The sequence below is a fragment of the Ovis aries genome, chromosome 7 (assembly GCF_016772045.2).
Source record: "Ovis aries strain OAR_USU_Benz2616 breed Rambouillet chromosome 7, ARS-UI_Ramb_v3.0, whole genome shotgun sequence".
Lineage (NCBI taxonomy): Eukaryota > Metazoa > Chordata > Mammalia > Artiodactyla > Bovidae > Ovis > Ovis aries.
In genome coordinates this window covers 87,235,938-87,263,015 of record NC_056060.1, presented here as the reverse complement: position 1 = coordinate 87,263,015, position 27,078 = coordinate 87,235,938, and the positions used below count along the sequence as shown (strand labels likewise).

The 27,078-nt window shown below is 44.2% G+C and overlaps 1 long non-coding RNA gene across 1 annotated transcript; it reads right to left on the bottom strand.

Moving 5' to 3' along the window:
• Positions 1 to 1,014: 1,014 nt before the first annotated feature.
• On the bottom strand, positions 1,015 to 18,657 carry LOC132660087 (uncharacterized). Its single transcript, XR_009601310.1, has 2 exons — positions 4,652 to 18,657; positions 1,015 to 4,149 (listed from the first exon to the last, which is right to left on the bottom strand). It is a non-coding gene; the product is annotated as an uncharacterized LOC132660087 (long non-coding RNA).
• Between the last annotated feature and the right edge of the window lie 8,421 nt (positions 18,658 to 27,078).

The window sequence follows — 27,078 nt, the reverse complement described above, 5'->3', positions numbered from 1 at the left end:
ATCATCTAGAGAAGGAAATGGCAATACCCTCCAGTATTCTTGCCTGGAGAATCCCATGGACAGAGGACCCTGGCAGGCTATAGTTCGTGGGTTCGCCAAGAGTTGGACATGGCTAGCAACTAACACTGCTACTACTAATCCCATCATGAGGGCCCTACCCTCACGATCTAAACTAACCCTAACTATCCCCGATGCTCAGTCTTCAAATACCATCCCATTGTGGGCTCGGGGCTTCAACATGTGAATTTGGGGGGGATACCATTGAGTGATGAGAATGATCAGTAAAAGAGATTGGTCCTCAGATGACTGATGTATAGCGGACTTTTGGACTCAGAGGGAGAGGGAGAGGGTGGGATGATTTGGGAGAATGGCATTGAAACATGTATACTATCATGTAAGAATCGAATCACCAGTCTATGTCCGATGCAGGATACAGCATGCTTGGGGCTGGTGCACGGGGATGACCCAGAGGGATGTTGTGGGGAGGGAGGTGGGAGGGGGGTTCATGTTTGGGATTGCAGGTACACCCGTGGTGGATTCATGTCAATGTATGGCAAAACCAATACAGTATTGTAAAGTAAAATAAAGTAAAAATAAAAATTAAAAAAAAACTGAATCATTGAGGCTTAAAGACTTAAATATAAAACACGACACCATAAAATTTCTAGAAGAGAACATAAGCAAAACATTTTCTGACATAAATTGTGCCGATGTTTTCTTAGGTCAGTCTCCTAAGGCAATAGAAATAAAAATGAAAACAAACAAATGGGACCTAATCAAACTTATAAGCTTTTGCACAGCAAAGAAAACCATAAACAAAACTAAAAGACAGCCTGCAGACTAGGAGAAAATATTTGCAAATGATACAACCAGCAAGAGCTTAATTTGCAAAAATATATGAACAGTTCACACAAATCAATAACAAAAACACAAACAATCCAATTGGAAAATGGGCAGAAGACTTAAATAGACATTTCTCTAAAGACATACAGATGGCTAAGAGGCACACAAAAAGAAACTCAACATTATTATTTATTGGAGAAATGCAAATCCAAACTACAGTGAAATATTGCCTTACACCAATCAGAATGGCCATCATCAAAAAGTCTACAAACCATAAATGCTGGAGAGGTTATGCAGAAAAGGGAACCCTCTTATGCTATTGGTGGGAATGTAAATTGGTACAAGCGCTTGGAGAATAGCATGAAGGTTACTTGAGAAACTAAAAACAAAATTGCTACTATGATCCAGTAACCCCACCCCTGGGCATGTATCCATGGGAAAACATGGTTTGAAAGGATACATGCACTCCAACGTTCATGGCAACACTGTTTACAACAGCCCAGGCATGGAAGCAACCTAAATGTCCATCTGCAGATGAACAGATAGAGAAGACATGGTGCATATATACAAACAGAATATTACCCAGCCTTCAAAAAGAATCCAATAATGCTATTTGCTGCAACATGAGTGGACCTGGAGGTTATCAGACTGTGATGTAAGTCAGACAGAGAAAGACAAATATCACATGATATAGCTTATATGCAGAATCTTAAAAAAAAAACATGATATTAAAATTTAAAAAATAAAAAAAATAATAAAATAAAATAAATTATTTACAAAACAAACAAATTCATTTAGTTAGAGGACAAACTTATGGTTATCATGGGGAAGGGTGAGGGCAAGATAGATTGGGAGTTTGGGACTGAAGCTTACACACTGCTCTATTTTAAATAGATAACCAGCAAGGACCTACTGTATAGCACAGAGAACTCTGCTTAATACCCTGCAATAACCTAAATGGGAAAAGAATTTGAAAGAGAATAGATAACATGTGTTTGTATGACTGAATCACTTTGCTCTACACCGGAAACTAACGCAGCATTGTGAATCAGCTAGACTCCTGGAGGGAGTATGGAGGAAAGGGAGCCTTCCTACATAGGGAACTATATTCAATATCCTGTGATAAACCATAACAGAAAAGAGTATGAAAAAGAATATATATATATATATATATATATATATATATATATATATATATATATATATACCCTCACAGTCCAGAAAGACTAAGCAGGTTGCAAATAAAATATAGCAAGTGTAATACAGTAAGTTCTACAGAGTTGAACCATAACATGTGCATATAACATTTGTACATGCAATAATACAGCAAGAAGAGAGAAAATCATCAGAGAAATAACACAATGGTTCACCCATCCACCATTCTTCCCACTAAGCAATGCCCCAGCACCAGCACAAGAGGATAAAGAAAAGCGATCAGACCTTCAGTTTGTTCCATTCTCTCTTGCCTTTCTCGGTGTGATCATTGCCCACCTCACTGACATACAGTTCTCACTAAAAACATTTTTCATCATTCAGGTTCCCTAAACTGAAGCCAACTACTTCATCTGGGTCATCAGCCAGAGAAATGGAATCAGTTTCATCACTGGCCAGGTTGAGGCATGTAAGGACTCTGATGTATTTCATGGATGGGTTGACCAGACAATTTAGCACCCAAACCAAGACAGAGGGAAATGAGATGATATTTGTAATTACTCCAGAACTAGAGACATAAACTGGGGCTGTCCTGGGCAAGCCAGGCATATCGCATTTGTATTTTTTGGTGACTTATGGAATTTTTATTTATTTTTTTAACCTGAGTGTTTTAAACAAACATTGTGTTATACAGGTATCAATTACAAGAATGTTTTCCAGTTCTTATTTTATTTTTTAATAAAAGTTCACAATTATTCAAAAGAAACAGGAAAAAGTCTCTCTCTCTCCTCAGCCACTCAGTCGCCCCCAGAGACAACCTATGGTATACATTTTTAACACAAATAATAGCATGGTACTCACATTTTCCTGCACTTACCTTTTCTCTTAACAATATACATCAGATCCACGGCTGATTCATGTCAATGTATGGCAAAATCCACTACAATATTGTAAAGTAATTAGCCTCCAATTAAAATCAATTAATTTTAAAATATATGTACGTCAGAGAGAATTCATGTCAGTATGAATTCCTCCTAAGGAATTCCTCCTAATATACAATGCTTATTATTTCACTGTATGGATGTACATAATTTATTCAGCCAGTCTCCATTGAGGAGCATATAGATTGTTTCTCATCTATTGCTGTAATTAATGACCTTGACCATACATCCTTTTGCAAATGAGCCAGTATATCTGTAGGACAAATTCCTGGAAGTGAAACTGCTGAGTCAAAGGGCATATCGGTTAAGATTCTGTTTGGTTGCTCATAACAGAAAAGCCAAAACAACGGTCACTTAAACAAGACAGATATTTATTTCTCCCTTAAATAAAGAGAGTCTGGAGATGGGCCATCCAGGGCTGTCATGGGCTTCTAAGTGTCATAGAGACCAGGATTTCTATCATTTTGCTCTGCTATCTTCCTGCCTAAAGCTTATATGATTGTGGAGGCCTTCTTTAAATGACAGAACACAAAATTGCAAACAGTTATTTAGAATGAGGGGGGGAATCATAATGCATTGTAGCTTTTTAAAAGCTAAAATAACACAAACATCACTATATCCATGAAAAATACAATTATTCAACTTCCCAAGATACCTTTGTAAGTTTTTTCCAACTTTTTTGTGCTATACAATCTTAGATCACTTTTCCATAAGATTTTGTAATATCTTATGGAAAATAAATAAAAAGATAACTGAATTTTTCTTTCAGCATGATTCATTAAAATTTTATTTCTATTGCTGATAGTTGATATGCATAAACATATGAGATACACTGTTTGTAGGACTACTGAGGGTTTTGCCCTCTAAATGGAATGCTGATAAACTCTAAGATTTGTAATGCCCATCAGAAAATATCTGGTATGTTCATAAATGTGTCAGCTCAGTTATTGAGCATGTTCTTGATAGGAGAAAGCCTCCATTTTACTAGGCATCAGTGAGTCCCAAATTCTCCACTTACAATTTTATACATCTGGTAAGTGGAAGAAAATTACACAGGCTAGCTTCTGGCTTTGTACATTTCAGCCTTTTTTTCTCCTCCACCATGGGATGCTTCCGAATTCACATTGTGATGTCGCCTCTGGCCCTGCACCTTGAAGTCATAAAGCCAGGGAGTTGTCACGGTGAGCAGTAGGGGTCTTCGTGGAAGCCATTCCTACAACAGAACAACCTGCAAATGAACGCAAGCTACCAAAGCAGATCTCATTCAACACCAACTAAATGTTTTCCTTGTTGACTCAGTGGTAAAGAATTGCCTACAATGCTATTCAATCCCAAGTTCAGTCTCTGGGTCAGGAAGATCCCCTGGAGAAGGAAATGGCAACCCACTCCAGTCTTCTTCCCTAGGAAATCCCATGGACAGAGGAGCCTGGTGAGTGACAGTCTATAGTGTGGCAAAAGACACGAATTAGTGACTAAACACCCACACAAATGTATCCCCAGTTCAACTTCCTCTTAGCTGGATCCCCAGACTTCCCATGGCCATTCCAACACCATCCAACACAAGGGAAAGTGTGAGACACAGAAAATCAGAGTTGATTTAGACGGCAGTCTCAACTGTTTACAGTTGAAATAACTGATTTCTGCAAAGATGGTTACAAAAGCACCTTGGAAGATGCCTGTGCAAATGAAGGGCTCTGAGGCTCAAGTTCCATTACCTGCATGGTGAGAGGTCCCTGGCCAATAGGGTTAATCGCACACCGGTGCTTTGGAAGATGGAAGAGAGGCCGAGGCCCCTCTTCCTTTGCCAGCGGCAGTTGCTGAAGTACCAGTTTCAGTGACAGGAATTTTTGTGATGGCCGTTAGGCTCTATATTCTATGACTTGTCACTGTGTAGACAAGGCTGTGCAGGGCAGCTGTGTGGATCCAGCAGCAGCTTTCTCCAATTTCTTCCTTGCTTGTTTCAACGTAATTTCAATTCTCATTTCAAACATGCAGAAAGGAAAAGAATATAACAAATATCTATGTACCATCCACCCAGTTTCAATCCTCATTCTTATTTTGCCTTTTTTTTGGCCTAACTGTGTCATTTGTTAGTAAATTGAAAACATCATGATACTTTACCCCTAAATATTTCAACATGTATCTCCAAGGAGCAGGGATAATTCTCCAATTAACAATACCACTATCATATGTAACAAAAACAGCAATAATCCCCTAACATCACTTAAAACTCACTTCATATTCAAATATCTATAATTATCCTAAAAAAATTGTGTACCTGTTTCTTTGAAACCAGGATCTAATAATGTTTCAGGCAAAAAAATTGTTTATTACGGCTCTTAAGTTTTCTCTTATCTAGGACAATTGTCCCTCATGACATTGACTTTATAAAGAGGTCAGGCCAGCTGTCCTGTAGACTGTCCCAATTCTAAATATGTCTGCTTTCTTATGCTTTCATTTAATTATTCCTAGAATTTCCCATGAAATAAGATGGATCTAAAGGCTTGGGTTTTTCAAAGCCATATTATTGAGGTATAATTTATATACGGTAAGCATCGTATTTTTTAACTTACAGTTCTATGTGTTTTGACAAATGCAAGCAGTAATGTAATCTAAAAGCTTGGTTTGATTCAGATTTAACACAACTGGTCAAAATAAATGGATGTTTTGAACTCGCTATTGAACTTTATATCACATCTGCAGGCAAATGATATCTAGTTGTCCCACAGTTAATGATACTAATTTTGAACATTGGGTTCCTATAACTTTTGTACTTCTACGTCCATTAGTAAAAGTTAACGGAAAACTACAATAATACAAGAAGAACCATCAAGAGAGCACATTCTTCAGGAAGAAGGCTTGGGTCATTCTACCAGAGAGAGAATTCTGAACAGCTAAATGCTGGCTGACAACAAAAGGAAGATGGGACAGATAGCAGAAGAAGGAAGCTGCAATCATCAACAGAGGGCTGGTTGCAAAAAAATGTAGCAAATATGCATTTATTCTTCCTTGCTTTGTTAGGTATTTTCTTCTTCTTTCTTTCCCCTATTATTTTATACAAGGAATGATAGTGGTAGTTAATCTTATAGTCTTTAGAATAGCAAATCTTATCATCTTTAGAATATCCCATTTGATATTCTAAAGACTATAAACAAGATTATTAACTATTCTGGTGACAGGACTGGAAGGGAGCAAAACGTCAGCCAGACAGGGACACGATGACTGATGAGTCTGGGTCTTTCCTCTTGAGGGAGAGTGTGGCTGTCTTCTCATTTGCATTATTTTATGTAACTCTGCTTTATTTTAGATAGAAGCATATTGTCCTTATTAATGCTGTTGCGAATTTAAATATGGACAAAGGGTGTATATGGATGCTGAGAAGCCAGAGAGCTGGACCATATTAGATACTGTCAACTGGGACTCAGCACCTCTTTCTATCCCCACCACCACCACCACCATCCTCTCCCATGGGAAATACGATATAGCTCACAGGGACTAGAAACTCAGGAACTACATTTCCCAGACTTCTTTCCCAAGTGGGCTATGAATACAGTTAGTTTTTGCAGTGTGAGGTGCAAAAGATTAAGGAGGGTAGAAGCTATTCACACGAGCTTTGGCCACTGTGAGTTTTTGTAGTAGCCAGTACATCAGTGACTTCAGACTGCAAGGCAGCTTTGACTTTATATTCTCCAAGTGGCAGCAACAGCTTTTCAGACCTCTTGATCACAGCTTTGGGCAATGCGATCAAAAGGAAAAAGAAAAAATGAAAATAGTGGCACAATCCTATAATCCTAACTTTTGCTATTTAAATCCCACCAGTGGTTATTACCATCATCTAAGTCCCTGTATTAAATCCCTTTCTGCTTGAAATACCTAAGATGGTTTCTGACTTCTGATACACTCTTCCAGAGTTTGAACCAATTTGCATTCTTATCAGCAAAGTTGAAGAATGTCTGTTTACCCTGGACCCTAAGCAACACAGTGAATTATTAAACTTTTTATTATTATAAGTCTTTGGGCTAATCTGACAGCTCATAAAAAAGGTATCTTAATATAGTTTTAGCTTGCATTTCATTTACTATCAGTGAGAGTGAACATCTTTCCACATGTTTAGAAGCGGTGTGAATTGTGCACTAGCTTGCTATGTCACCTAGCTGCAACCAGAAGGCTTGGATCCCAGGTGATTTCAGGTCACCAAAGCCAGTGAATAATCTTGGATCATTTTATTTGCATTACAGCAGCATTTAACAAAGATGGCCAGGGCTCTTCTTTGAGATGCTTGTTGTGCTTGACTCCCAGGGCCCACCGTCTCCTCGTTTTCCTTTCGTATGCTCCCTCTTATCTCCCCACCTCTATAGCACTGGATTGCCTCAGTCCTTGGGCCACCTCCACCAATGCCTATTCATGCGTGATCTCCCCTAATCTCAGGGCTTTCACTCATTTTTACACTGACGGTCCCAAATTTGTGTCTCCAGCTCCACCCCCTCCCTGATTCAAAATCTCCACCTGGATGTTTAAACATCATCTCAAACTAACCATGTCCAAATCAAACTCAATCCCTTCCTCCCTCAAAAAATAAATAAATAAAATCTCCTGCTATGGCCTTCTCTATCTCAGTTAATAGCACCACACCTTTGTGCCGGTGTCCCAAGGCCAAAAACCTAGCAACTGTTCTTGACTCCTCTGTCTCAGCACCCCCTCATCTCATCCTTGGCAAACTGTCAGCCCTATTGTATTTGTTGTTGTTATTTTGCTTGTTTGCTTTAATTTTTGTTGGAATATAGTTGCTTTACAATGTTGTGTTAGTTTCTGCCACACCGCAACATGAACCAGCTGTATGTATACATATATTCCTCCCTTTTTAGACTTCCTTCCCATTCAGGTCACCACAGTGCATTCAGTAGAGTTCTCTGTGTCTACAGTATGTTTTCATTAGTTATCTATGCTACACATAGCATCAATAGTGTATATGTGTCGATTCCAATTATCAGCACTACTTTAAAAATTCATCTAGAACACCATGTCCACCGTCCCTGGCTTATTGGAGTGTCCTCCAAATGACTTCCTTGCTCCCTACCAGCTGCTGGCAGCACGCCTGCCAGAATGATTCCATGAAAACATACCTCATATCCAGTCACTCCAATCAAAACACTCCATTGGATTCCCATATTACTCTAAGTAACAACCAGCTCCGACAAGAGTCTACAAAGCCCTCTGACCTGCCCTCTGCCAGTCCTTCTCCAGTCTTTTGTCTCTACTTCCCTCTCATATTTCCTGCTCAGCCACACAGGTCTCCTTGTGCTTTACGTACACCAAGCACACTCCAGCCCTTGGGATTTTGCACTTGCTGGTCCCTCAGCCTGGAGTAATCTCCTAGACAGCCAAGCTGCTGGTCCCATGTCTTCTTGGTGTTTGAAGGCCATCTCATCAAGGGGGCCTTTCCTACTTAAATAGTAGCTTCTACCCTCTCTCCAGAATTCCCTATCTCCTTTTCAAGCTTTCTTGTCATAGCATGTATCGTGATTTGAGATCCTGTTCACCAACACCACCACTAGGATCCAAGCTCTGTGAGGATAAAGGAGTTGGAGTTATTTTGAAAAAAGTGTGAAGGTGTTAGTCACTCAGTCATGTCTGACTCGTTGTGATGCCACGGACTATAGTCCACCAGGCTCCTCTGTCCATGGAATTCTCCAGGTAAGAGTACTAGAGTGGGTAGCCTTTCTGTTCTCCAGGGGATCTTCCCAACTCGGGGACTGAACCAGGGTCTTCTGCATTGCAGGCAGATTCTTTACCATCTGAGCCACCAGGGAAGCCCAACTGTTTTATTTATTGCTAAATCCCTAGCACGTAGAACAGTTCTTGGCACATAATAGGCACTAAGTAAATATCTATATGAATAAATGAATGAATGAAGCTAATATAAGACCTATGAGATTTTTGTGCAAACAGGACTGAGAGATATAAATTTGGGGAGCAATGAAAGTGGATGAAGTTACTTAAAGGAGGTAGAGCTATAGATGGGAAACTGGGTCACAAGTCTTATTAAGAGTTAAGTATCTAATGCACATATATATGGAATCTAGAAAAATGGTCCTGATGAACGTATTTGCAGGGCAGGAATAGAGATGCAGACACAGAGGAAAGACTTGGGGACACACTGAGGGAAGGAGAGCGTGGATGGTTGAGCGTGGCACGGACATATGCACACCACCCTGTGTAAAACAGCCCGTGGGAAGCCGTGCACAGTGCAGGGAGCTCACCTCGGCTCTCCGCGGTGGCCTAGGGGGTGGGGAGGGAGACCGGGCAGGGTGGGGTATATGTACACATAGAGCTGGATCATGCTGTTTCACAGCAGAAACTGACACAAGAGTGTAAGGCAATGACCAGTTCAGTTCAGTTCAGTCGCTCAGTCGTGTCCGACTCTTTGTAACCCCATGGACCGCAGCACGCCAGACCTCCCTGTTCATCACCAACTCCCGGAGTTTACTCAAACTCATGTCCATTGTGTCAGTGATGCCATCCAGCCATCTCATCCTCTGTCGTCCCCTTCTCCTCCTGCCTTCAATCTTTCCCAGCATCAGGGTCTTTTCAAATGAGTCAGTTCTTCACATCACGTGGCCAAAGTATTGGAGTTTCAGCTTCAAAATCAGTCCTTTCAATGAATATTCAGGACTGATCTCCTTTAGGATGGACTGGTTGGATCTCCTTGCAGTCCAAGGGACTCTCAAGAGTTTTCTCCAACACTAGAGTTCAAAGCATCAGTTCTTCAGTGCTCAGCTTTCTTTATAGTCCAAATCTCATATCCATACATGACTTCTGGAAAAAACATAGCCTTGACTAGACAGACCTTTGTTGGCAAAGTAATATCTCAGCTTTTTAATATGCTGTCTAGGTGGGTCATAACTTTTCTTCCAAGGAGCAAGTGCCTTAATTTCATGGCTGCAGTCACCATCTGCAGTGATTTTGAGCCCCACCCCACCCCCCAAAATAAAGTCTGCCACTGTTTCCACTGTTTCTCCATCTATTTGCCATGAAGTGATGGGACCAGATGCCATGATTTAAGTTTTCTGAATGTTGAACTTTAAGCCAACTTTTTCACTCTCCTGTTTCACTTTCATCAAGGGGCTCTTTAGTTCTTCTTCACTTTCTGCCATAAGGGTGGTATCATCTGCATATCTGAGGTTATTGATTATAATATAGAGTATAAAGCAATTATACTCTAATTAAAACACACATAATTTTTAAAGCACACATTTAAACAAACAAAAGAGTTAAGTGTCTAGTTAACTATATTTCAGCTGAAAAGAGTTAAGTGTCTAAATTGGAGGTGAAGAGTTTAGTGAAAACAAGATGAAAATGCTATAGGGCAGGTGAGGGTGTGTCAGGCCCTTTATATGTGTTAATTTACACCAACCCTAAGAGTTCAATGCTATTACCATTCCCAACTTTCAGGTAACTAAAGGAGCACAGAGGGTTTGAGACTTGGCCAGGGCCGTTTGACAATGCCGCAGTGAGAAGCTGGGCTTCAGCCTTCATGTTTTTCCCACTGCACCATGACCACCTTGACAAGGGCTGACAAGGACTGCATCAGGGTTGCGGACGATCCATCTCCAGTCTCCAACTCTGTGCTCACCAAGAAATACAGGAAGAGCACACTTAGAAGAAGGCAAAGTGGTCCGTGAGGGCTGAAACCCATTAGCAGAGAGCGCTCTGGGTAGAGAAAGGGCCAGGAAGCATGGGTTCTTATCCAAGCTTTGCCACTAACCCTCAGGAACCATGGTCTTGTTGCTGCCCTCTCTGACCACTCCCTGCCTCATTATGTGAAGAGGAGCCAACTCGTATAATCTCAAAAATCCCTTCCAGTTGGGAAATTTCAGTCTATAAACAAGCAGCAGCTTCTTTAGCAAAGGTGATTACCACATACTGTAGACACAGCTTTTTTGTAACACCAGGTAAGACACATTAGGGGAAATCAACAAATATTTGGTGCCTCATAGACAGACTTTAACTTATATGCAGAGTAAAACGTGAGATACGCTGGGCTGGATGAAGCACAAGCTGGAATCAAGACTGCCGGGAGAAATATCAATAACCTCAGATATGCAGATGACACCACCCTTATAGCAGAAAGTGAAGAACTAAAGAGCCTCTTGATGAAAGTGAAACAGGAGAGTGAAAAAGTTGGGTTCAACATTCAGAAAACGAAGATCATGGCATCCGGTCCCATCACTTCATGGCAAATAGATGGGGAAACAGTGGCAGACTTTATTTTGGGGGGCTCCAAAATCACTGCAGATGGTGACTGCAGCCATGAAATTAAAAGATGCTTGCTTCTTGAAAGAAAAGTTATGACCAACCTAGACAGCATATTAAAAAGCAGACATATTACTTTGCCAACAAAGGTCCATCTAGTCAAGGCTATGTTTTTTTCCAGAAGTCATGTATGGATATGAGATTTGGACTATAAAGAAAGCTGAGCACCAAAAAATTGGTGCTTTGAACTCTGATGTTAGAGAAGACTCTTGAGAGTCCCTTGGACTGCAAGGAGATCCAACCAGTCCATTCTGAAGGAGATCAGCCCTGGGATTTCTTTGGAGGGAATGATGTTGAAGCTGAAACTCCAATACTTTGGGCACGTGATGTGAAGAACTGACTCATTTGAAAAGACCCTGATGCTAGGAAAGATTGAAATCAGGAGGAGAAGGGGATGACAGAGGATGAGATAGTTGGATGGCATCACCGACTCAAAGGACATGGGTTTGAGTAAACTCCAGGAGTGGGTGATGGACAGGGAGGCCTGGCATGCTGCCATCCATGGGGTTGCAAAGAGTCAGACACAACTGAGTGACTGAACTGAACTGAGACAGACTTCTTCTGATGGAACCAAAAGTTCTCAGAACGTAACTAGGACCTGCAGCTTGGAAAGGGGCATGAAGAAAAGGACTGGACAACTGAAACATAGTCCCTCTGCATTGGCACTGCACACCTGGAGGCGTGTGTTTACAGAGTTCTTCTTCCTTTCGTTATTATAACAAGTAGCAAAAACAGAAAGTCCACAACATGCCAAGGGAGAGGCTAGGAATAAAACTTAATTCCTGAAAACCTGGACAATAGAAGCCGTGATCCTAAAAAGGAGGTGTTCTTAGGCACCTATATAGATCTATAAGTAACTAGAAGTTTGTGTTGACTTCGCCACATACCTGCCCACTTCCTGTGCTTATGTGTACCTGTCCGTATACACAGTCACATGTGAACATCTAAGGGTACATGTGTATCTATATATACCCCCAGGAGTGGCCAGATCTATATTTATATATTAGAGCCTGGCTCTTTAAAATGGGGGATAATGATGCTGAAAATTTTCTAAGCTTTCCAAAGACATAAATGACCAAACTGCCTTCTGACTCCTGAATTACATTACCCAGAAAGAACTTAATAACATGTTATTATCGCTTCTCCTCACTGACAGGATTTCAGGGCTGAAAAGACAAACAAGAAGTACGCTCGTAATCACCAGCACATTCACCTCGGCCAAGCCACAGCCGCTGCTAATTCCAGGTAGGTGCTGTGGGGTGGAAGAAAGCCTGGGGCTGATAATGTGACTCGGTGCTCGGTAATTGTCACAGTTCAGCAGGACTGTCGCCATCTGAGAGGGGGCTATGGGGGGAGCTCACGGAACCAACAGAGAACCCCATGGGTGAAGGGCAGAGGAGAGAGGATGCTTCATGGAAACCAAAACAGAATTTCTCAGTTCAACTGACACCATGGAGGTGAAGTTTCTTGCAAACTATAAAGTGTTCCACAAATGTGATTGTGAATGCGAAGGGCTATCTTTAATGGGTCCGCTTTGAGTCATCAAGGCTGCCGTGTACAGTAGTACAGGCCATGCATTGCTCCATTTCCAAGAATGCCGTGTGTCTGCGTGAATGGTGTCCCCTGGAGTTGTACACTGTGGCAGCCCTGTTGGTGGAAATGGGGCCATGTTAGTTGACGAAGAGCAGGATGGGGGTGCTGGGCAAGGCTTGAGCCCCAGTGATGCACAAAGAGGAGCTCAACAATTCAAACAGCAAATTGCCAATGACTGGGGGAATTTGCTCTGGGTAATTAAAAGGCGATTATAAATAAGATCCTTGAGGGCAGGAGTCATGTCTTATTCACTTAGTATCCTGAGTCTTACATGTTTGGTATAAAATAAGTGTTCAGAAAATGTGGGTCGAATATAAGAATGGATGGATAATGAATGAATGAAAGATGGAGACTCATCAGGGTCAGCTCCTGGGGAGAACTGGTGGCAGTGTTTGCGAAAAGCACGCTTAGTTCATCAGATACGCCTGTACTCTCTGCCCATGGCTCCTCACCCATGAATCGGGTTATGACAAGCCTTTTGCGAAGTGCCATGGGCATGCCATGAGTTCGGCAAGGGTTTGTTTAGGATTTATGAACTGTCTCACCCGATGCTGAGTGTCGTGGGCCTGCGTAGCAGTGACGACAGCGGAGCCACAGTCCCTGCCATCAGGGATCTTACGACTTAGATGGTTTGGCCAGACGTAAGGCCGTGGAGTAGAGAAATAACACAATCAGGTGACACGAGCCCAAGGAACAGCAAAGATGGTAAGCATTAGAGAAGTTCTGCGAAGAAAGCACAGATTTCTGCTCTGTCCCTTGCTCGTGAGCAACGTACTTAACCTATTCTGAGCCTCCCTCTTCCGGTTGCATGACTGGGGTAATCAGGCCTGCTATGCCAGGTCCTTAAACAGAAGATTAACACAGATAATGTAAGTACTTACAATGCATTGCACAGTGCCTGGCACATGGTAGAAATTTCCAGGATGTTGGTTCTTATGTAATGACTCTCCAGTCACAAGGGACAGGATCCCAGATGATCCCAACTTAAGAAGAAAAGAAGTGTGTGGGGAGATGTTTTGATGTGTTTATTTAAGTGCAGCAGTGGGCAGGCTTCAGGCATAGTGGGATCCAGGAGCTCAATCAATGTCACCAGCACTCTCCCTGCATTTCCGTTTCCCACGCAAGCCTTCTCGAGTGCTTCTCTAGGGTAAGAACAGCTGCCAGCAGCTGGAGTCCAGCTTAGCCTCAGAAAGAAGAGCTCTCACCCCAGAAATTAGGAATAGAAAAGTCTCAGGGAACACTCTGACTGGTCCAGCGCAGCCCATCCAACCATTTCTGATCCAATGGCTGTAGCCAGAGTAATGAGATGATCTGATTAGGGAGGCCTGAGCTGTGTTCCCACTCCTAAGTTTATGGGGACAGGAGGCGGGGAGGATGTTCAGTTCTATCCAAACCTTGCGGAATGACTTTCTGAGTGGAAAAGTGCTGCCTATTTCTTCTATATACTCAGGAAGAAATAAAAGATACAGCTGCATGTTTCTAGAAAAAAAAATAGGAGAGCTAGTATTTCGTGATGGAAGCAGAAAAATAGATTTCTACTGGATTAATATGCAAACACCACGTGGAAGAGTGTAAATTCCTTGGTCCCTGGACTCAGAACTGGTACTCACGAGGCTAGGCTTAGGGAGCTGGGACTTTTTTTTTTTTTTTTTTAAAGGGAGGCTTTGCATTTATTTTTTTTTTTTTTTTTTCCCCCCTCCCACCTCCCTCCCCATAACATCTTTCTGGGTCATCCCCATGCACCAGCCCCAAGCATGCTGCATCCTGCGTCAGACATAGACTGGCGATTCAATTCACATGATAGTATACATGTTAGAATGTCATTCTCCCAAATCATCCCACCCTCTCCCTCTCCCTCTGAGTCCAAAAGTCCGTTATACACATCTGTGTCTCTTTCCCTGTCTTGCATACAGGGTCGTCATTGCCATCTTCCTAAATTCCATATATATGTGTTAGTATACTGTATTGGTGTTTTTCTTTCTGGCTTACTTCACTCTGTATAATCGGCTCCAGTTTCATCCATCTCATCAGAACTGATTCAAATGAATTCTTTTTAACGGCTGAGTAATACTCCATTGTGTATATGTACCACAGCTTTCTTATCCATTCATCTGCTGATGGACATCTAGGTTGTTTCCATGTCCTGGCTATTATAAACAGTGCTGCAATGAACATTGGGGTACATGTGTCTCTTTCAATTCTGGTTTCCTCGGTGTGTATGCCCAGAAGTGGGATTGCTGGGTCATAAGGTAGATCTATTTGCAATTTTTAAGGAATCTCCACACTGTTTTCCATAGTGGCTGTACTAGTTTGCATTCCCACCAACAGTGTAGGAGGGTTCCCTTTTCTCCACACCCTCTCCAGCATTTATTGCTTGCAGATTTTTGGATCGCAGCCATTCTGACTGGTGTGAAGTGGTACCTCATTGTGGTTTTGATTTGCATTTCTCTAATAATGAGTGATGTTGAGCATCTTTTCATGTGTTTGTTAGCCATCCGTATGTCTTCTTTGGAGAAATGTCTATTTAGTTCTTTGGCCCATTTTTTGATTGGGTCATTTATTTTTCTGGAGTTGAGCTGCATAAGTTGCTTGTATATTTTTGAGATTAGTTGTTTGTCAGTTGCTTCATTGGCTATTATTTTCTCCCATTCAGAAGGCTGTCTTTTCACCTTGCTTATATTTTCCTTTGTTGTGCAGAAGCTTTTAATTTTAATTAGATCCCATTTGTTTATTTTTGCTTTTATTTCCAGAATTCTGGGAGGTGGATCATAGAGGATCCTGCTGTGATTTATGTCTGAGAGTGTTTTGCCTATGTTCTCCTCTAGGAGTTTTATAGTTTCTGATCTTACATTTAGATCTTTAATCCATTTTGAGTTTATTTTTGTGTGCGGTGTTGAGCTGGGACTTTATGACCCTTGGGGAGCAGACACAGTGCTATGGTTACCCTTCCCCATAAGCAGAAAGCAGGAAAGCCCTCTCGAGTGGGATCAGGAGAGGCTGGGGGAGGTCAAAAGCTGAGCTTTGGTTTGCAGGGAGACAGTGGCATGGAAGGGGGAGGGAGGCAGTTACTGAGCCCACCTGGCTGACCTCCTGGTCCTCACAGACCCTTCTGCAGGAGCCAGGGACCAGCTCCAGAGTCAGCATGGACTGTGGATGCGAGTAAATATTCTAGACATGCGTGCGCTGAGCAGGGGCCTCCTGGAGCCCTTGGAGCTGCCTGTGGTTAGAGCAGCACAGAGGGTCGGTCCCCCAGCAACGATCAGCAGGAGGGGGCCCAGCCAGGCGGCCCCACAGCCTCTGCCCAGAGCAGTCAGCCTCTCTGAAATGCCACAAAGCCTCCCTCCCTAATGTTCTGTTCTATTTTCTTGTCTTGAAAAATAAACAAAGCATGGGGAGGGGGGGTTGTTTACTTAACATCCTGTAACCGTGGCCTTGAGTAACCAAGCATTTAATGTCAGAGAGTGGGAGGGAGGGAACGGGGGAGAAAGCGGGAAACAGACAGAGAGAAAGAACAAAAGCACCGGCCTAAAATCTGCCATCACGCTCGCCATTGCAAATCATTTATCATGTGCTTGTTTGCCAGGGCATATTTTTCTAAATTCAATTTAGGACGGGAGTCAGAGCAGGCCCCAGAGTCGGAATGCACCAGTTCATATCCCAGCCTCCTCTGTAAACGCTGCAGTCGTGACAATGAGAGTAAGGGACGTCAAAGTCGCGGGGAGCACCCGGCGTATGGAGACTATCACCATCGTTGACTTCATGGCGCCCTAGGCAGGATCAGCCCTCAGCAAGGCCCCCACCTTCTTTGAGTTTATATCAACTGGAATGTAGAAACACATTTTGGAGTTTCTACTTATCATGATATCCTCCGGGCTGAAAGAGACATCCTGTGAGACTGAATTCTAAGAGGGCCCCCAATATTCCTACCCCTCCAATGCCCACACACCACCCCATACACTGTGTATAATCCCCTCCCTTTAAATGTGGGTGAGACTGATTACAATGAGATGCCACTATAAGGTTTGGGGGCATATTACTTGGAAAAAGTGGAAGGATTTCGCAGCATCCTTGAGTTGGAGGTAACCAAAATGGAGCTTATCCTGGGTGGGCCTGGCTTACTCAGGTGAGTCCTTAAAAGCAGGACTAGGTCCTTCCTGAGGTTAGAGAGACACTCCCTTGCTGGCCCTGAAAAAGTAAAGCCTTCTTGTGAACTGCCTGTGGAGAGGGCCGTCTGTAAGAAGTGAGGGCCTCAATCCTACAAGCACAAACCTCAAGGAACATGGAAGAGAGACTCGAGCCTTAGGAAAGAACACAGCCAGGCTGACTCGGTGTACAGCCTTGATCACAACCTTGCAGAGGACCCAGCTAAGCTGTGGGGCTTCTGACCTACAGAAATGAGAGAAAGCCGTGTGCTGTTGGCAGTGAATAAGTCTGTGATGTTGTTACACAACAACAGAAAACAAACATACAGTCTATGTCTGCTTAAAGCCTTGTTGAATTCTGTTTTAAAACTGGGTGTGCCTGACTGCATGTGAGAGAGAGAGAGAAAGAAAAAGATGGAATGATTCAAAACATGGTTCCATTATTTTTGTGTTATAATTGGCAGTATGGAGTATCATTCAATCTACAAGTATTTACTGAGTATCTACTTACTTATGCAAGGCAATGGACCAAGAACTTAATCAGGATCAGAAACCAAAACAGGAAATTTGTTACTGCTGCTTCCTAAGAGAATTAAAGGGGAAATGCTTCATGTTGAAATGTAAGTCTCCTTAAACCACTCTCATCAGAGCTTATGCTTGACAAGGATGAGTTTCTTTGAGACAGTGAATGAACAATAAAATTAGCAGCAGTAGTAGTAATAATAATGACTGCTTAGTCATTCAGTTGTGTCAGACTCTTTGCGACCCCCATGGACTGTAGCCCGCCAGGCTCCTCTGTCCATGGGGATTTGCCAAGCAAGAATAGTGGAGTGTGTTGCCATGCCCTCCTCCAGGGGATCTTCCCAACCCAGGGATCTAACCCAGGTCTCCTACATTGCAGGTGGATTCTTTACCGTCTGAGCCACCAGGGAAGCCCAGTAATAATAATAGGTAATGTTATTAAGTGCCTAGTATGCCCCAAGCCACCCCAATATTCTGGCCTGGGAAACCCCATGGACTATCCATGGGGTTGGAAAGAGTCAGACATGGCTGAGTGACTTTCACTTTCACTTTCACATGATGCCCCAAGCCTCTTCCGTTCCAATCCTCGTAACACTAAGAGGTAAGAAGTTGGTATCTTTATTATGTTTATGTTATAGAGGAATATACAGAGGAAGAGAAAGGTAAATCACTGGCCCAAGGACTCACACAGCTGGTAGAAAACAGTGCCAGAATTAACCCAGCTCTGTCTGGTAAATCCACACAAACAAACTCTTGTTGATCCACTGCTATCCTGTGGGATCATCAGTGGTCCTCTTTGCTTCTTACCTCCTTTGCCACCTACCTTCCAAAGGACTCCTCTCCCTTCCGTTTTACTGAGACACTGGTAGACCCTCATGTCTGTCTCCCTAGGTTTCCCCTAGAGACAGTAGAGAACAAGAAGAAAACTTAGTGACCCAATAAACACACACTCGGCATAGCTGGAAGACAGAAAATGCCTAAACTTCAAAATCACTGAAAGTTGAAAGAAAAAAAAAAGAAAACAAAGTTCCCAGTGAGTGATCTTTCATATTCCTGCTTTACCACCACCAGGCTCTGCTGTGAGTTCCGCTGAGCTCAGAAAAGGCTGCAGGCAGAACTCAGGGAGGAAAAGGGCCAAAGGGAGGGAGAGGCATCCTTGGGCAGTGAGGCAGGCTTGCAAGCCAGAAGAGGACTCAGAGATCAGAAGGATCTCCTGACGCATTCTTCAGAGGCAGATTAAGACTCTGACTCTTCAGTGATGGGGTTCCCCCGACCCTGTTCGTTCCTGTTCACCTCCCTTTTCCCCACCCCCAGTCAGACAGCAATCAGGATTCTCTGTTTTCTGCCAGGGAAGATTCGAGGCTGCAAAATGGCAAGGGGACGGGCGTCTTTAGGGGGCTTTTGAGTCAAAAAGCCAGCTATTTGGATTTTCCCTTAGGGAATGGAGTAGACCATAGCAAAGGATTTGGGAGAAAACAGTAAGAGAAAGAGGAAAGATTCTCTCCTCCCCCTGCACCCTCCATCACTTCCCCCAATCCAACCCCAACAACAAAAATGTTTTCCCTGAGGTGGTGAGAAGGGAGACAGGGGAAACTGATGAGAGCTGAAACCATAATGGGTCCCAGAGAAGGACCCTACATCCTGTTCCTTGCTCCTGATTTAGGCCTCAGGATTCCGGAGGGGATGGGTGGTGGAGATTGGTCAGAGGATACCTGTGAGCATTTTCTAGGTAGAGCTGCCTCTGACCTGGAGGCAAGACCCCAAAAAAGAAGTGGAAAAGAAGCGGTCACGTGGTATCTCTAGTTTTATGGTCTCAGGGCTTCCCTGTCACCCAGCACAGCGGTCCAGGGATTGCTACATCCAGAAATCGTGACAAAGTTGCCCTGAGCGGGGTGGAGCAGAGAGGGATGAGGGTCATCATTCTGCCAAACATGGTGTTTGAGGTTCACAAGATAAATGTCTCCAGGAAGGGTAAAGTGAAAGTCTCTCAGTTGTGTCCAGCTCTTTCCAACCCCATGGAATAGCCCATGGACATCTCCAGGCCAGAACACTGGAGTGGGTAGCCATCCCCTTCTCCAGGAGATCTTCCCAACCCAGGGATCAAACCCAGGTCTCCCGCATTGAAGATGGATTCTTTACCAGCTGAGCCACCAGGGAAGGTCAAGGAAAGGTAAGCAGTGACTTAAACTGGCTGAGGAACATCGGTCCAGCCCCTTGGTCCAGCCCAGTGGATGCCTGCATAGCCAGACAGCATCAGGGGGCAAGTAGGGCCCTCTGGATGCTTTGGTGGCCCTGTGGAAACCCTCAGGAAGGAAAGAAATGACTACAATAAAACACTTCCCTCCTGGCTTAACGGGTTCGAGCCTGAAGTGGGGAAATCCAGTGGCCTTCCTGACTGCAGCCTCCTTGTGAGAGACACAGAACCTGGATCTGGAGCACTGTTTGGGGAGCCGAAGTGGAGGGGGGGCGGCTGGCAGAGGCTGAGCCAGGAGGAGAAGGGGGTCCCAGGGCTCGGGGATTCTCAGGCTAATGAGACAACAGCAGACCTGCTGCAGTGCCAACAGACATCTCTACAGCTCTTCCTTTCTGAGAAACAGCCAATACCAACACCCCTTTCCCCTCTGATTGCCCAGCAGTCAGACTGGGCACTACTGGAAGCTAAGGAGGGGGGGAGGACAAGGAGAAACACAGAGGTGAGTAGGAGATGGACGTGAAGAACTCGGGGAGTGGGGCGCTTTCCATTCACCCTGCTGGTTCCCAGAGGGCCCTCCAACTCAGGTTCCCAAGTGGACCAGGCTGCCCAATTCTGGGGTGAAGCAGGTGTACAATCACCCTGAGGCCAGGGCACAGCTGGTCCCCAGCGTCCCCTGCAACAGAGCCCCACACAAGTTGCCCCACGTGGGGTACTGATCACATTGTAAGACCATGTGCTTGTTTGCATGCCTGCCTCTCCCACCCCAAGGGATATCTTTCCTTTTCCTCTATCTCTCCTTTTTCTGGAAAATCCAGCTCCTCCAATGTGGACAGGAAGTTTTTAGTGAATAAGTCACTTCACAAATGCCTAAACAATGTCTGGGACACATCACCTCTGTTACCACCTCTGAACTCACCTGGTGAGCTATTTAATACAACCACTACCAGGAACAATAAGAACACATGCCCTGCCCCATAAAGAAAAAAAAGGAAACCAGCAGAAATGAGCATGTGCTGTGTAAAACAGGGAGCTCAACCCAGGGTTCTGCGACAACCTAGAAGGGTGGGATGGGGTGGGAGATGGGACGGGGGTTCAGAAGGGACAGGCCACATGTACACCTGTGGCTGATTTGTGTTGATGTGTGGCAGAGGCCAACACGATACTGAACAGCAATACTGTTCTCCAATAACTGTATTTTGTTCTATACTTCTTGATACTGTACAATTATAATCTTTAATAATATCAAAAAGCACACACACAGTGGAAAAGGAGGAAGCAACACGGGTGCAATTTGACAGTAATTGTCCTACTCTGGAGACTCCTGACTGCAGTGAGGGGTTTCAGAACTTTGCTTTGGCTTGTCTTTCAAAAATGACAGCACCTGAAAGGAGGGTAATCTGGCGATCCTAGCAGCTTGTGACCCCAAGTGTGGCCCCTAGTCTGGAGGTATCAGCATCTCCCGCGTGGCTTGTTGCAACTGCAGGGTCTCAGGGTCCACCAGACCTGCTGAGTCAGAGTCTGCATTTAACCAGAATACAGACTCAAGTTTGAGTAGCAAGGCCTTCCATTACAGAGAGAGACAGAGTTAGGACTGGGGAGACGAGTGAGGTGATGCAACTAACTATGATTCAACAGTCAAAAGAAAACCGCAGAGACCGAGAGTACCACGTGTGACATCTGGTGCCAAAACCAGCCTGCCTGATCCCAGAGCGGCCCGAGTGAGATTTTAGCATACAAACATTTAGAAGTGAACTAGAAGGCCAGCAGAACGTACCCACTTGCCACTTTCCCAGCAAAGCCTTAGCCACTACTCAGTGTCCCCATGAGGCTTGTTTTAAGTCCTAACCTCCCTTCTAGACCCCTGCTTCTCAGGAGAAATTGACCATTTCCTACTTTATTCCCAGCACAAAATAGGCGCTCAATAATTGGGTGCTGAATAATGAAAGTGTTGTGCTAGCAGGCTTGGATCAATTAGTGACTGTAATTGAAGCTGAATGTAATTAATTATATAATTTGAGGCTGCTCAAGTTTAATTCTCCTAAAATTACATCATGGGAATGTGGCATGAGGAAGGGCTATGGATGGAAGGGGAGCAGGTAAGCTTCCACACAGGCACAAGAGGTGCCCATGAACCTGGGTCCCTTATGGAAAATAAAAAGATCCACGTGTCTGCCTAACTAGGACGTTCTGATCCTGAATTCCATCTGAACACAGAATCCAAAATCAAGGACTTCACCCCAGTGCCAGGGCCACGCAGCGGCGGGCACTCCCGGCAGCAGAGTCCACTCAATTTGAGGGCATTAATCCTTGCCTTGAACCATCTCTCCCACTGCATGTTTCCCATTATTCATTTCAAGTGAGGCTCCTCTCAACCATCGTGCTCAGAGCATGCTACAGCTAAAAAGGCTCTTTGGGGGACCTTTAGACCAGTGCTTATTTTAGCCCAGTCAGACCTAACGCACCCTTTCTCACAACAAATATTTTGTAATGCCACTGACCATTCTGAAACAAAATCCGTAGACACGATCACCTATCTATGTAGATATAAAATTAATCTATGTGCGTACTTTTCAAAAGTCTGATTGATGCGGATACACTCAAGGGCAGGCTCTGCATTGCCATCAGTTATGTGCTTTCCCAAAACAATGGTTTCAAGAAAAACAACCATCCCTCAATTCTCACGGTAATGGAATTCCTGGAAAACTCAACAGGGTTTGAAAAGCCTTCCCAGGTGGCTCAGTGGTAAAGAATAAAAATATCCCCTGGAGAAGGAAACAGGAACCCACTCCAGTATTCTTGCCTGGAGAATCCCATGGAGAGAAGAGCCTGGGGGACTACAGTCTACGGGGTCGCAAGAGTCAGACATGATTTAGAGACTAAACCACCACCACCAATACCGTGAAAAAAAAGTGTGTGGGGGGTTGCCTTTATATGTAACACAGTTAGGCTGTAGGTTCGGTTCAGTCTGCATGAATAGCCTGTGGAACACTGGGACACCACTCTGGTCACAGGACAGTTCTTTGGTAGGTAAAGCTGCCCTACCCACAGGGCGATGTCTAGCATCCTTGACCCCACCCAATCGGTGCCAGTAGCAATCCCCTTTGGTTCAGTTAAGTCGCTTAGTCCTGTCCGACTCTTTGCAACCCCATGAACCGCAGCATGCCAGGCCTCCCTGTCCATCACCAACTCCTGGAGTTTACTCAAACTCATGTCCATTGAGTCAGTGATGCCATCCAACCATCTCATCCTCTGTTGTCCCCTTCTCCTCCCACCTTCAACCTTTCTCAGCATCAGGGTCTTTTCAAATGAGTCAGCTCTTTGCATCAGGTGGCCAAAATACTGGAGTTTCAGCTTCAACATCATTCCTTCCAATGAACACCCAGGACCGATCTCCTTTAGGATGGACTGGTTGGATCTCCTTGCAGTCCAAGGGATTCTCAAGAGTCTTTTCCAACACCACAGTTCAAAAGCATCAATTCTTCTGTGCTCAGCTTTCTTTACAGTCCAACTTTCACATCCATACATGACTACTGGAAAAGCCATAGCCTTGACTAGACAGACCTTTGTTGGCAAAGTAATGTCTCTGCTTTTTCCTAGTCATTATGATAACCAAAAATGTCCTACACATTTCCAGAAAGTGCCTGGGGATAGTAGCATGTCCCTGGAGAGCCACTCAGTCTCCTTAACTTACAGGTAAGAAAACAAAGAGTTGGGGAGGAGATTTGCCCTAAGTGACTAGCTGGTCAGCACCCACTGGTCATTCAGTCTCCCAGGGAGCTGGGATCCCTGCTGGCTCCACACTGCAGCTTCCAGGCTGAACACTGTGGAAGGAGGTCAGGCTCTTGGCTGGAACACCTTTGGTTCCCATGCACAGATTTAGAATCTCTCCCCACACCCCATGGGAGATCAAAGTCCCTACAAAAGAAAACAGCCATTCAGTGTCAAATAAAATCCTCCAAGCTAGGGAATGACATATAAACTCCTTGAAATTAATCTGCCCAAATGAGCCTAAGATGTCTCCTCCCCACCTCCAGAAAGCTAGGACCATCCTGTCATTCTGAAGTTAACCTGATGGTCCTCCTGTCTTCATTTATGCAGCCCTGAAACTATGCCAGGGAAAGAAAGGATCCTACTTCTAGGCCCAAAATAGCAACTGGGCATTACATACCAATGCTGCCCAGTCAGGAGCCATTGATGGTGTGCTCTGTTAAGAAAGATTCTGGAGCCATATCCCAGTTCAACTTGAGAGGATACAAGGGTCCATTTGTGGAGTTTGCATTGGCCGTGGTAGGGTCCAGGTGTTTCTTATGTCTGTCTTAGAACCCTAGACAAACCCAATCTATTTCTTAGGTCAAAAGCTCATTGGTTTTGCCAGCGACAGTCTAGTTCATACCACTGGTTTCTCTGTCTCAAATCTGAGGCAAATGTCTTCTTCCTGATGGTTGACACAGCTTGATCGTGAGATAAATGGCTTTGCCACACGTGGTAGTACTAGACTCGCATCTCAGAACCTCACTCCTTCCCTCAGGACCTGTGAGCTGAGCATATTCTATGCACTAGCCTTGGCAATAGGGAGATGTAGCCAACCTGCCACATTGCATATAAGAATCATCCTTGGACTTCCCCGGTGGCTCAGTGGTAAAGAATCCACCTGCCAATGTGGGAGACAGGGTTCGATCCCTGGTCCGGGAAGATCCCACGTGCTGTGGAGCAACTAAGCCCGTGGGCCACAACTGTTGAGCCTGTGCTTTAGAGCCCAGGAATCACGGCAACTGAGCCCACGTGCCACAATTACTGAAGCCTGCAAGGCCAAGAGCCCGAGCTCCACAATAAGAGAAGCCGCTGCAATAAGAAGCCTGTGCACCACAACTAGAGGAAAGCCCGCGCAGCAACCGAGACTCAGCACAGCCAATGAACAAATAAATAAAATTATTTTTTTAAAAAGAAGCATCCTTTTCCAAAGTCTCTAATTCATAAAACAGTATACACCACACAAAACTCAACATTAATATTCAACACTTCCCTCTGAGATTTATGGACCCTTATTGGGCTTCCCTAGGAGCTCAGTTGGCAAAGAATCCATCTGCAATGCAGAAGACCCCGGTTCAATTCCTGGGTCAGGAAGATCCGCTGGAGAAGGGATAGGCTACCCACTCCAGTATTCTTAGGCTTACCTGGTGGCTCAGCTGGTAAAGAATCCACCTGCAATGCGGGAGACTTGGGTTCGATCTCTGTGTTGGGAAGATCCCCTGGAGAAGGGAAAGGCTACCCACTCCAGTACTCTGGGCTGGAGAATTCGCAAAGAGTTCGGACACGACTGAGCAACTTTCACTTTCACTTAGGCTATGAGATCAAGGTAACACAGTGCATAGCGATTGATTGTAATTAATGTCTTGAATATTTTGTTTTGCTAGGACAGCTATATTTGAAGGAAAATGTCTTTAGGGAAAAAATGGCTAAATATTGGTTATTTTTAAAGTTAATGAAAGTAGGTATTCTAAGAAAAGATATCTTTAGGAATATAAGACAATTATTCAAAACTGCCTATTAAAAAAATACTCATGAGAAATATAAAATTAAGTCAAATACCTGTGCATGAATTGTTTTTTTTTAAATATTTAAGGTGAGGAGGGAAAAAGCAATCAGTAATAGGAAGGTTAAGTGGATCTGAAAACATTCAAGAATACTTAATTTGAGGTAGACTTGTCTTTGGGAGAACTGATGTTTGGGCAAACAGAATTTTGGTCATGTGACTGTAGGCCAGCTGGTTTTAGGTATATTGAACAGTAGCCAGTTTAGTGGGACATGAAAGGAGGAAAGGAGACTAATGAGGAGATAAGATCTGAACCAGGATGCTGGTGGTAGCAAGCGAGAGAAGAGTTGGTGGATAAAAGACATACAAGAAGGTATAGTTTATAGGGCATTTCTAAGAAGGTCAAGAGCGTGACTTCAAAGACCGGCTCCTGGCTTTCGGACCTGGGTGACTGCCAGTGGCACTATCCACTAAGACAGTGAGTACAAACCCTTCAGTAAACACGAAATCTGGGGACATACTGGCCCCAAAGAGAAATGCAGAGATGGTCTCATCAAATTTTGCTTCCAGCTGGCATCACGGGTCCCCAAGAATTGTTGAAATCTTCTTCTCTCCTCCCAGACCACAGACTTCGGCTCACCGCTGCTCCCACCAGCAATTGCATCCTCCTTAAACAAAGTTAGGTGCTCTAGCGAAAGACACCCTAGTTCCTTAAAGGCAGGCAGCATGTCTGATTTATTTTCTCTCTCCACTCCCCTCCCCAATAAAAGGGTGTCGAAGGAATGCATGTGACATACACAAATTGAGGCGTGAGTGAGCGGCCACGTGGTGACCAGTGAAAGGCCAACCATGGCCTCCACTGTCCTGATGTCAAAGAGCCTGCAAGGGACAAAGAAGTGCTCCTTGCCCTCCAAGGACTGCACAGGGCAGGTGGACAGTAGAATGCGGATGGCGGGAGCAGCATCACGAGAACTGGGAGGAGAAGGCAACTCAACTAGGGCAGCCATCTCAGGAAGCTCCCTGCAGAAGGCAGGACTGGAGAGACATCACAAAGATAGAAAGCAGAGGACTTTGCTTTGAGTATAAGGAAAAGCTGAGAGAGGCAGAGAACACCCAGAGCAAGACCATAGAGATGGGGTGAACTTGATTATTCTATAAAATGTCAAGCTCAGCCTGTTTAGGAATCTCACCACCCAGACAGGCAGAGAGAGGTTACAACCCTCACGTGAGTTCTCACCTCACTCAAACCAGGCTGTGATACAGGAATAGCAGAAGAGAGCAAAGCAGAAAAGCCTCTACACACACAGTCCCAGTTCCCAGATGTGTCCCTGGTTAGACACGGGCTCTGTGAACTGGCCAGCTCAGCTCTCAGGCCAACAGGGAACACCTCCACGAGACTGTCCTTATCTTAAATGCTCCCAGGATGTCTCTTTCAAGCTAATACTGTGATTAAAGAGAGAGCTCCTGCCAGCTCTCTGAGGGGGTAACCTGTGTGGGCAGCAACTAGCAGAATCGATAAGAGAAATTAAGCCTATTTCAGCCAAATAGCCAGTTTCTAAATACCCTATGGATCATCAGAAAATAGCCATGACAATTACAGAAAGTGTATCCAGCCAGCCAGAATGGCATGAACTTTGTGTTGGTTTTGACCAGAAAATGACATATAAAGCAACCAATCAGAAGCCCTTACTCTCATTGTCTCAACAACAGCAGGAACAAGAAGACCTTACTGTAATTTAACTGTTTTCTCTTACTCAGCTCTGTGGAGAGTGTCCAGTCTATAATCATCTCTTTATTTTCTATCCCTATAGATATCTCTATTGTTCTCCTCCAGACTTCCTCTGG